We start from the raw sequence: 12,441 nt of genomic DNA on the forward strand, positions 1-12,441 counted from the left end.
CTTCATGATGAGAAGCTGTTCTAAAGAAGAAAGGACTGAGAGTTATGATGTGTTCACAAAGCAGTATGCTTATTAAGTGTCTGTTTAGTGTGTTAAGTCTGCAGAGAAATCTATTTTTGTTTGATTGGAAGCTAACATGGCACATGAGGTATGTATTTATATATGTGTGTATGTGTTTTTCCTGCTAAATTTATTTGAGGCAGCTTTCTATAGCTTTCAACTCCGAAGTTATAGATAAGGGTGTATTCGTTTGACAGAAGATTCGAGAACCCCGTTTACTGCCAGTACATGTAAAGCTTGGCTAAGCAGACGCATCAGGAGCAAACCATTTGTGTTCGCCAATCTGTCTCAGCAAGTCCCAGGGCCACTATCTTGCTAGAAGCCACTGTGTGCTTTTGAAAGCATGAAATTAGTTTTATACTGAGCACATGGTTTCTCATTTAGCAGCTCTTTTTATGGTAATGGTCAATTTATGGTTCACTGCCAGGATTTCGGTGTTCTGTCAAAGCTGATAGTTTCTGCTAAGGTGTCTCTATGAGATAAATTTTTAAAAAGCAGAGGGAGGGAGGCACCTAATTAGACCCTCAAGAAGAGACTCTTACCTTCAACCTAGTCTGTTTTCTGAATGCATTGTCATTTCTCCAAAATTTCTTTATGTTTTTAATCTAAAACCTACAGATTTAAAGTTATGAACATTTATCTCTTTGGACTTTACTTGACGTGTGACATCAAAATAGCTATGTTCTCATATGTATAGTATTTATTCATCTTTTTGTAATACATTTGTAGAAAACCACTCTATTAGTACTGACCATTTTGTGCAGTTCATCATTAGACTTATCTGCTTGTTTGGTAATACATCCCAGAGCAATGCTGGAGAGAGGACAAGGCTTTTATATATTTTATAGTTGATATAAACTACCCATACATTGCCCATACGTTATTATACATATGTGTGTTGTGAGAAGGGTTAGTTAAGGAATAAAGCTAAACAGCCCAAAGATGTATTAGCAATGTTGAAAATGTCTTCTTTCATACAACTGCCTCATCTTGGAAAGTAAAAGCTCTCAAATGCTAAAATTATATTAAAAATAGTTTTTATTTGTTTCCACAAAGTGATAATAGATGAAATGTACTTTAAATGTTGTAAGAATGATTTTCTTAGCCTTTTCTTTCTATCAGAAAATAACCCTTGTTGAAAGTTTTGCTAGTCATAGTGCATTTTGAAATAGAGGTGGTCAAAATTAACTACCAAGACATTTAATGAAGTATTTATTCTTGTGTTTTTTCTTTGTATGGTGGTAATAGATATATACAGGTGGATTACGGTACACATTGGAATGGTGCTATTATGCTTTTTTTTTTTTCAAACGGCCTTGACAATGGAACTGAAAACACTTCTGAAATCTTGAATTTCATGATTTTTTTTTCTTGTTAATCCTTGGATCTTTGCCTAGGTTATTAAGTGATTTCACATGATAAAGGATCCAAGCTAAAATCGTATTTATTGAAACGTATGCATATAATATGTGCCATTATAATTAGGAGATTTTCTGATTTTCAGTGGAGCCTAATTTCAAACAACTTATTTTTCTTCTGTTCTTTTAGGAATGTCATGTCACAAGTCATCATCAGATTGTCAGGGGGGTTTTGTTTCAGGTTTTGACTACAAACAAATATCTCATATTTCTTGCTTCCCCAAAGCCCATGAGACAAATTGGGTTTTTGTGTTGAGAATTAGAAGATTAGAAGGGCATTGAGATTTTCTCTTTTAAATTTCTGATGATTTAACATGTTTAGTAAATAAAACCTTTAAAGAAGTTTTGGAATGTCAGAATTCTCCTAGAATAGTAAAACTTGTCATATTACATAGATCATAGAAATTCATTAGAAGTGAGGGATAAATTCAGCATATTTGCCTAAAATCTTAGCATCAATTTCTCTTTCACGGGAGTAGGATTTAGAAAGTTATCATGAGGATGTGAGATTCTTGTGAATCTCTGTGAAATTTACCTGCGTCTTTTCACCTTTATGTCAAGAGCTAGCAATCCTGGGTTCCCTTTAGCATTTAAAAATGATTAGTTATGACACATAGCAAATACCAAAGTAGGTAGTAAACATACTTTAGTTGAGGAACATGACAAAATCAAAGTACTCTCCAAGTTCAGTGAGCTTTCCTATCGTACACAAGCAATTATTTGTTTGGACTATTTATATAGTTTGTATATAGTTTGTTTTGAGGTTTGTTGCTGTGGTGATAAATTCTTTTTTAGTATAAGTATGTCCCAGGCAATATTTGGGACATACTTATACTAAAAATTATTCATTGTTTAGCTGAAATTCACATTTGACTGGGTGTCCTATATTTAACGTGGGAACCCTACCTACTTTCTAAATAAGAAGGTGGATCTCTAATTATTACCAATAAAATTGGGTCTGCCAAAGCCAAAATGGCAGCTTCATATTCCTATAAAAGCAGTTTCTACCTCGGAGTTTATTCCTAGAATCTCCTATGAAAAGAAAGTTTTCATTTGAGAAACTTAAAATGGTATATATATATATATATATATATATATATATATATATATATAAAAGGATTGGTAGAGCAGAAATCATGAGGAAGGATATGAAAGCCTCCTGTAGTTACAGAAATAAGACAATAAAGGCAGCATATTAAATAACAGTTGCCAGTAACATTTTAAATAAACAATTTCCAATTGTTATCCTTTACCAACTAGAACATTTTCAGGATTTTCCTCCTTTAACAAGTTTGAGATTCTTATAAATTAATTTTATTTTGTTGTAGTTAAGATGCATGATGAGGGGTCCCTCCTTCATGGTCTCCCTCTACTCCTCCATCTGGACTTCACTCAAATGCTCATTGTCCTTTTGATTTTAGGACTCATGTTCTTGACTGCTACTTCCTAGGTTTCACAGAGACACAGAGTAACTTGCAAACTTGACTCAGAAGATCTATGGGATCCTTTAGTTATTAAGTGCACCATGGCTGAGTGAAAAAGAATAAAGATAATATTTATTGTGTACCCACTATGTGCCTCATACAATATTAAAATATTTATAGGCAGATTTTATTGAATGCTCATCACTTTTTAGTGTATTAATGTAATATTCATCGTACACATGTTAAGCCATGGCTGAGTAAAAAAGAATAGAGATAACATTTATTGTGTACCTACTATGTGCCTCATACAATATTAAAATGTTTATAGGCAGATTTTACTGAATGCTAATCCCTTTTTAGTGTATTAATGTAATATTCATTGTACACATGTTAAGCTATTTATCAAAAACCCTGTTCCTAGCCCAGAGTTACTCCAATTTTAACTTCACCAGAACAGAGCAAAACATTTCCATCCTGGCTCCAAATGTTACTTTTAAACATCTGGGCAACCTCCCCACAGGGAAATGAAGGAATAAAGGCTCATTTTTTTTTTATCTCACCTAAGCCTGTATTTTAAAATCCTCTTTGCTCAGACTTTGCTTTACCTTTCTTGTCTCTTTTCACTTCCTAATATGTCCCTGCCTCCACTATTTTTATAAGTATCCCCAATGAGTGTGACTAGAATCACCATATAATTTGATTCTCAAGATGAGAAAGAAATATATAGAAGTAAACTACATGTGCTATAACAGAATTTTGTCCTAGGCTACCTTGAAGTTGATTAGTAAATAATGTAGAGGAGATGTTTGGAATAATTTCATTAAGCTAACCTTTTTGTACCCAGTCTAAAATGCCACCTCAGTTCTCTCTGTCAGTCATGTGACATGTCAAACCAGGAAACCAGTTTTGAGCCCAAATTGATCAGTTGAATGTGAGAGCAATTAACTCAAGTTTTGGAAATAGCCCAATAGAGAACTGTTCAGTAAACCGTATCTTCTCTTAGTTAAATGGTACCCCCTCCCACACACAATGATCTCGTTCATTTCTCAATGTCTTTTGCTCTATAGGACAAATTCCAACTTCCTTCCAATTTTTTTCATGTCTTTTTAACAATATATCACTATTTCAATCTGATTATTTTGATCCCAAAAGATTTTTTTTTTTTGCCTTCTCTCATCAGTCTGTTTTCTGCTTTTGCCTAGTCATAAGTGTCACTATATTATGCATTACTCTAATTGTTCAAGATTGTATTGGCAGATTTTTCTGGAATTTAAACTATGTTCTTTGGGAAAAGATTCTGATTCTTCTTTACCTTACAGATCACTATTTTAGTCTCCATGTTAGCTCCAATGTCCCCCTGCTTATATCAGTCCTATTTGGCTGTATGGTCTGTTTGTTATGGCAAAATACCAATGTGAATCCATAATTTAAATTTTAATACTAAGTATCATCGAACAACTTTTTTTTAACTTGTCCTCAAATTCTTAGAAGAGGCACTGGTGAGTAAGTTAAAGTTGCTAGTAGTTTAAGGCATTCTGTTTCTTTTAATTTCCTATAATGAGATTGCTCAATAGCTATATTTTCTTGGCAAATGGCAATTGAATGATAACTAGGTGCCTCCCACAGGGAATGCCTGTTCTATCAGAGCAAGGAATCTTCTGTCTTCTGATTCCATCCAGGGAGTCTGCAACACCACCAGGCTATTTAGTCAAATATCTTTTTGTTGACATTTCAGATTGGTGTGTGAATTTCACTTGGATATCTATGGTAATTCTGCTTCTATTTTTTGGCACTCTAATTCACTGTTTGGTAGTGTTGGTTTTTTAGAAGATGATGGAAGTAATGAATTTACATCTAGAAACCCTCTGTTTCTTCCAGCAAGTTAAGGTGGTATTTCTTTACTTGAGTTTTTTCTTGGCACACTGGAAAGGGGAGCTTGAAATTTGAAAATATTCAGGTGTAAGCAGATTCAGAAATTAATCTACAGGGACTTTTTTCTGGCATTTTCCTACATTTTATGTATTTTTATTATTGCACAATGGGTAATACAATACTCATGATAAGTTAGTTAACTCTTGATTAATTGAAGCTTTCAAATTTTGTATAATTTAAGTATACAACAACTTTTTACAAATTGAGGGGAACAAGCAATGGATGTCAGTCTGTGTACAGAGTAGTTAGAAATTCTTTAATGGGTTGTGAATCATGCTTAATTGGGATAGGGAGAAAATAGGGATGGTTTAGAAGTGATCTCTAACAAACTGAGGGTTGATGGGGGGTGGGAGGGTGGGGAGGGTGGGTGATGGGTACTGAGGAGGGCACCTTTTGGGATGAGCACTGGGTGTTGTATGGAAACCAATCTGACAATACATTTCATATATTGAAAAAAAAAGAAATGATCTCTAACACTTATTTCTTGCTTCAGCTGCAAGTGATTTAACCAGTGTTGGATCTCTATCAGCACATTTTGTCACTGTCCGTCTTTAATCAAGTGAATGCACTAAAATAGTGCATTAAAGGGCTTCAGAATAACAGCAGTGATAACTAACACTTTCAAAGTAACTATATGCCAGACCCTTTACATACATAAACTCATTTAGTCTTTGTAACAGCCCTATCAGTAAGTACTGTTATACCTACTTTGCAAGTAGGAAAACTGAAATCCAGAGAGGCTAGTTAGGTTACCTGCCCAAAATCATCCAGGTAACTCATCTGGGATTTGAATCCAGACAGTCAGGCTCCAAAATCCATGCTTTTAACCACTGTCCTAGACTAGCTTTCCTAGACTAGCTTTCTATAGGACATCTAACAAAATGTTTGTTGATATTATCTTGTCAATAGAGTAGAAAGCTGTAGACTGAATGATAATGTAAGTTACTGGATTTGTAACTGGTTGAATGCCTACACCCACTTGTACCTCTTCAATATCAAGTTGAGGCTCTAGGACTCTGCAATGACTTGGTGGGAACACTGATGACTTGGCTATTAGATTTGTAGATGATATGAAGTGGAGATCATAAATACATAGGAAAATACAATTAATATATATCTCAATGCCTTAGCCACATCCCATACAAATAAATCAGAATCTCTAGGAGTGCTACACAGGAATAATATTTTTTAAATTCCCAAGGTGATTCCAATGTGCAACCCCAGTTTGAGCCACTGTTTTAGAAAGATGAACAAACTCCAACATGGTCAATTTCAACTACAATAAATGAAAGAGGGAGAGAGAGAAGTTGTAGGAGTATGGAACTATAAACTCTTATATGAGTCAAAAGCATGATATAATTGTCCCCTACAGTCTTGATAATATCTTAGGTGGGACTAGAAAAAATAGGATATCTGTAACAGTGAAGTTTCTTCAACTGGCCAGAGCATGCCTGGAGTTTGGGAGAGATGCAGAGAGCCGTAGGTGCTTTCATTTGGGAGTGACTGCCATGGCCAAGGTGCACTGAGTACTTTGTCAAGCAGAAGAGATCATTAGAGGGTTTGTTATAACATTTGAGTTATAGTGGGCTTTTTCCTGCTGTTTGTTTGAATTTTTTTTATATTTATTTTTTGAAGTATAATTAACATACAGTGTTAGTTTCCGATGTACAATGTAATCATTCAATAATTCTAAACATGACTCAGTGTTCATCACCATAAGTACACTCTTTAATCCCCTTTATGTCACCCCCCCCCCCCACCAACCTCCCTTAAATTATAGTTTTTCAGTAAAGATTTCAGGTAAAATTAAGATCAGTGGATGGGCTTATCAATAGGAAAGATTTTCATGTGATGTAAAGAACTTCCTAATAGGGCTGTCTGAATATGAGGAGACTCCTTTTTTGAACATAGTACATGTCCCTGATTGGTGATACTGAAGCAAAAGGCAGAGTGTGACTTAGATGTGTGATAGAGGAGAATAAGGATTGCATGGATGGTTAACGTAGATGATCTTCCAACTTCAGACTCTATAATTACAGGAGCATGTTAAATTAATAAGGTAATATATCAGTGAGGATTCATTCATTACATTAGTTCTGTGTCTAGGAGAAGCAGCAGAACAGCGTTATGGCAAGTTTCAAGCATTCAAAGTTTCAAAGCCCAGGTCCACCACAGCTTGGCTGTATGACCAGGCAACTTATTGCACTTTCCAAGTCTTGGTTTCCTCAGCTGTAAAACAAGAATAATAATTGATTCCTCTGCATGGATTTGCTACAAAGATTAAGTGAGAATAATGTATATAAATTTCTTTGCATGGCAAACTGAGGGAAAATAGGAGGAATATGATATAATCAGAAGTTACAGTAAAAGCTGTAAAGTTGCCAATGATGATTTTATGATTTGGCATGAGTTTAAGTACTCAGTAAATGTAGCCCATTATTATTTACAAACTATCTTTCTTCTGTTATAGCTGATTTCTGGTAAAAATTAGTGTCTGAGAGATAAAACTGAAAGCAGGTAAATTTGGTGGGGGATACAGCAGCATAAGGGGACTCCAACAATGGGGCACAGGATGGGCAGCTTTGAGTAAGTGGAGGCCCCATAAAGAACTGGGCCTAGGTAGGGATGGGAGATTTTGAAAGGGGATTGATAATTAGATCCCTAATCACTGATACTCATCACCTATTTCCATCTTTTATTTCATTTGATCCTTACCACAACACTGGGAAGTAGATAAAGTAGTATTTGCTCATTACACTAATAATAAATCAGCACCTGGGCAGTGACTTGCTGAAGAGCAGACCTGGAAGTCAAACCCAGACCTCTTGAACCTCCACTCCACAGCTTCCACACATCACACCAGCTTCTTCTGCCTACTTCTGTGGGCAGCCCAGCTCAAACATTAAGTAAGGAGGACTTACCAGTTGAGCATAAACAATGCAATGAGGTTTGGAAATGAAGGAAAGATGTGTAAGGGGAGTGTGATCAATGAATCAAATTTAGTTCAGGGATAAAATTTTAAAGCTTTCCTGTTGATTGGAAGACAGCTTATAAAGAAGGTTGGAATGATAATTAAAAGCTCAAGTAGTAACCTTACCAGTCAATGATGTTAACATTATTATCACATTTTATAGGATCTGAATACTTAAAGGGCTTTCTGTGTAATATAATTAACCATCCTTAACACATCTCATACTAAAGGGCAAGCTTCTTTAGTATGGTATAACAAACCCAACAGTTAATAAGAATCACCATATATTAAAAGTTTAATGGTTCACTGAGTTGGGGGAGGAGAAAGGGCAGAAGGCAAAAGTTTGTGCTTTAATTCCGTTAATCAAAAGAACTTCACGACATCTGCAAAACAGTGGACAGGCTGTGATTTATTTTTTTAGACAAAGTTGCAAGTGCCAGGAATAAATACTAAATAAAGTAGTTTTATAAATGACTGCATACTCCTATTGCAATAAATATAGAGTATAAATATAGATGAGTCACTTAAGATGATTTTTCATTGGATCAGAATCTTTAATTTTGCTGTTGTTGTCATCATGCTTTTCACTGACCAAGATATTATATTTATTTTCCTTATCACATCTGAGTATGTTTATAAAATGTAAAAGTAAATTAGATTAGTAAGATATATTTAAGGAACAAGCTCTTTACCCAAAATTAACCGTTTTTATATCCAATACATATTCTATTATTGTACTTATCATGATATATATGAATTATTTTTTAAAATATCTTTCTCTTCTCCTAGACTGCTTGAGAATAGGAACTGTGTCCTAATTCTTTTAAATATGTGAGTCTCAATACAACACTAGGCACATAGTAAATGATATACTTAAAACACTAACGGATAAGACTTGAATACAGGACCTGTGACTACTTGTGCAGAACTCAATAAATTATTTGATAGTGCTGCTCATAAAAATATTTATTATTTAATTAAAAATACAGTGAGGCATGTTTCTTATCAGATGGGCAAGATCAAGTCTTATTTATGATAATACAGTGAGTTAACAAATGTATGGGCATGGGAGCACTCTAGTTCATTGTTGGACGGAGTGTACTTGCTATGAAATACATGAAATTCATTCATGTATTTGCCAAGGCAAGGTGACAATAACTCTCAAAACTTAGAATATGCATAGCTTTTGACCCAGCAACTCCAGTATCCCAGATTTAGTCAGCATATATATACAAAGGTACATAAGGCAATAAATTTTCTTGCATGTGTCTATAAAAAATATAGGATTTTATTGTAACATTATTTTTAGTAGAAAAATATAGAAAAAATATACCCAGCATAGGTGATGGTAATAATCATGGTTCATCCATGCAGTGTGATACTTTCTTAGCCTGTTTGGGCTGCTATGACAAAATACTACAGACTGGGTAGCTTATAAACAACAGAAATTTCTTTCTCATAGCTTTGGAAGCTGGAAGTCAAAGACCAGGGTTCCAGCATGGCCAGATAAGAGCCCTCTTCCAGGTTGCAGACTTTTTGTTGCATCTTCACATGGCAGGAGGGGCATGGGATCTCTGTAAGGTCTCTTTGATAAGAACATAAATCTCATTCATGGAGAATCTACCCTCATGACCTAATCAACTCCCAAAGGCCCCACCTTCTAATGCCATCACATTGGCCATTAGGATTTCAACATATTGGGGTGCCTGGGTGGCTCAGTAGGTTAAGCGTCCGACTTCGGCTCAGGTCATGATCTCATGGTCTGTGAGTTCGAGCCCCGCGTCGCGCTCTGTGCTGACAGCTCAGAGCTTGGAGCCTGCTTCAGATTCTGTGTCTCCCTCTCTCTCTGACCCTCCCCTGTTCATGCTCTCTCTCTGTCTCAAAAATAAATAAACATTAAAAAAAATTTTTTTTTTAAAAAGGATTTCAACATATGAATTTCAACATTTGTAACAACTGATATGGGATAATGTACAAGATATAAGTAAAACAAGAAATATGCAGAAAAAATATATATTTCCATAAAAGATATGTTTGTGTGTTTATATGTATATATACATATACATGTGGAGAGAGAGAAGGGATGGGGAAGGAGGAGAAAGAGAGAAAGAAGGGATGAATCATTTCACAGGGGTCCTGGGGACTGAGTTCAAGGTAGAATTGCTTTTGACTTGATTCCTTTTTGTATTGTTTGAAGTAGACTTTTATTTAACTATTATACCCTTTTGTACTTTTGAATTTTTAACATAATTTTGAGAAGTTTACTTTTGACGATAACAGATATTTTCATATAAACAAATGAAAGATGAAAGAGGCAGAGGGAAAATGGCAGGAATGTGATGTGATTAAAAGTTATCACAGTAAAAGCTTGTAGGGTTGCCAGGTGATGACTTCATGCCTCTAAGCCACAGTTAATGGATGAGAAAAGCAGAAGCCATTTACCAGGTAATTGGATGATGATCCAGTTTATTGCCTTTTGTCCTCCCAAGTGTCTGCTCCCTAGAAGTTCAAGGTGAAAAGCTGATGTTTGGTCAACTCCTGAGCAGGTGTTGTATTGACCCTTTATGACCATTCCTGGTGTCCAGCCTTGGCCTACCTGATAGTGTGTATTTTTCCTTCCAGAACTTGCTAGAAATATACCCCTCAAGTATTCATGATTGAATGCAATCACTTGAGTGTCTCTTGTATAAAATATTTTCACATGTCTTAGTCTTCAGTGTCCATGTAAAACACCAGGGCCTTAGGGGACTTCAGCTTTATGAAATGAAAACTTCCAATGCAGGTCACACTACCATATTGAAAGGAAAGGAAGAAAGACCAAAATTATGTTAAAATAATAGTAAAGCATGCCTTAAATCCACAAACATGACAGCATTCAATGCTGCCCTGAGCTCACCCTTTTGTGCAGAGGGTTTGTTTTTTAATCTCATACATTTAGTTCTCTGAGAAATACATAACACTGGGTGATCTTACCTCTGGGATTGTAATACAAAGTCACGATTTGACAATGGACGTCTTATCATGAATTCCTTTGCTCCTAGGGGTTTAATGCTGAGTTTGAATGTTAATTTAACTCATTCTTTTTGTTTAATAAGCTCAAAATCCCAGCTGAGCTGAAGTGGGAGTGATTTTATATTATATAAAATGTTAGTTTGCAGAAATGTGGTATGAAGGACTCGGTTAATATTATGATCAGCTAACTATTGATTAGACATTTTCCTTCTGTCTTCTAATTGGTCTAAATTGGCTGTACTGCTGCTTTTTAAAAATATGCTCTCGCTTGCATTTTAAGATGATACTATTGGATTTTCACAGAGCTATATATATACATCCTTCTCTGTTATGATCAGACGCATAATTGCTGACATTTATGCATTGTCTACCCTGGATTAAGGTAGTTTGTGTTTGTGAATCCATACAGAGCCAATTAGACACAAAAGCCACAATATTAGTCTCATTAGCACTGTGCTAATGAGTTAGCTTAGTTGGCTAAGCTAACTAGATACAATCACTGTTGACCTAATGCTAATATTCTATGAATTTCTATCTTTCTCTGCCTCATAAAAATGGTAGCAGGAATAGATCAGGGAAAGATGTTTTACAAACTTTCCATGTTAGATCATTTTACTTTCAAAGAAGTGTCCAAGAATCAGCACAGGTATTATAATACACAAACTACAAAGGCTGAACATTTGTACAAAAAGGAGATCTTAATCTGAATAAGTTTCTTTCCTTTGATAGGCATTATTTTTTTGTGTAAAGATGAGTGCAAAATGGTGGTCTATTTGTGGTATGTCTGGAGGGTAGGGTGTCTATGAAGAACTCTCATGAAACGGTGTTTTGGCAAAGCAGATAAGCCAGTTGCAGAGGGCACCTGTATGCAAGTCTCTGGGAGCCTTCCCAGTCTCGGCTGCGCCTCAGAACCAGTTGGGGAACTTTTAAATAGTACTGATGCCCACGCTCCACCCTGATCAATTAAATCCAAATTGCTGGCTTGTGTGTTTTTAAAAGCTCTTCAGTTCTAAAACCACCTTTGAGAATCTCTGGTTAAAGGGATTTGTGCTCTACTGTGCAGGTAATGGACAGTCTTTGAATGAAGCACCACAATGAGTTGATTATGAAAGAGCTGTCCGAGTGAGATTATAGAGCACAGTGGCAAAGAGTTTGAGATTTGGCCACGACTTCAAACCCTGACCCTGACTTTTTACTATGAAGGAAAGTTCTCTAACCTCTCTAAACTCAGTTTTGCATCTGTGAAATGTACCTCATTGGGTAGGAGTGATGATCAAAGTTACACATGCTACAGAACGTAGCACAGTACTTAGAAACATAATAATTGTGAACAATTAAAGAAGTACATGTTTCTACATGTGCAGTCTTGTTTACCTCTTTTTTGCAAAATGGGAATAGTATTAGCCAGATCTGAACATTACAGGGTGAAAGCCAATGTATGCATATTTCACTTGACAAAATAAAACACATTTCAGTCTGCTCAGAAAAGTGTTTATTTCTAAAAACTTAATCCATTTTAACAAGTGATTTCCATGATAAAGTCTGCTTTACATTTTTGCAGTAAAAAAAAATGGTCCCAGTAGACCAAGTTTATAACCTTTGGTGCCTTAGGACATGCTAGTCA

At 35.5% G+C, this 12,441-nt stretch overlaps 1 protein-coding gene across 5 annotated transcripts in view; it reads left to right on the plus strand.

The window, feature by feature from the left end:
* ZNF385B (zinc finger protein 385B) overlaps nt 1-12,441 on the plus strand; it is a 401,094-nt gene that overhangs the window by 113,280 nt on the left and 275,373 nt on the right. The gene's annotated exons all lie outside the window — the stretch shown is intronic.

Source organism: Panthera onca, chromosome C1, assembly GCF_046562875.1.
Source record: "Panthera onca isolate mPanOnc1 chromosome C1, mPanOnc1 haplotype 2, whole genome shotgun sequence".
Lineage (NCBI taxonomy): Eukaryota > Metazoa > Chordata > Mammalia > Carnivora > Felidae > Panthera > Panthera onca.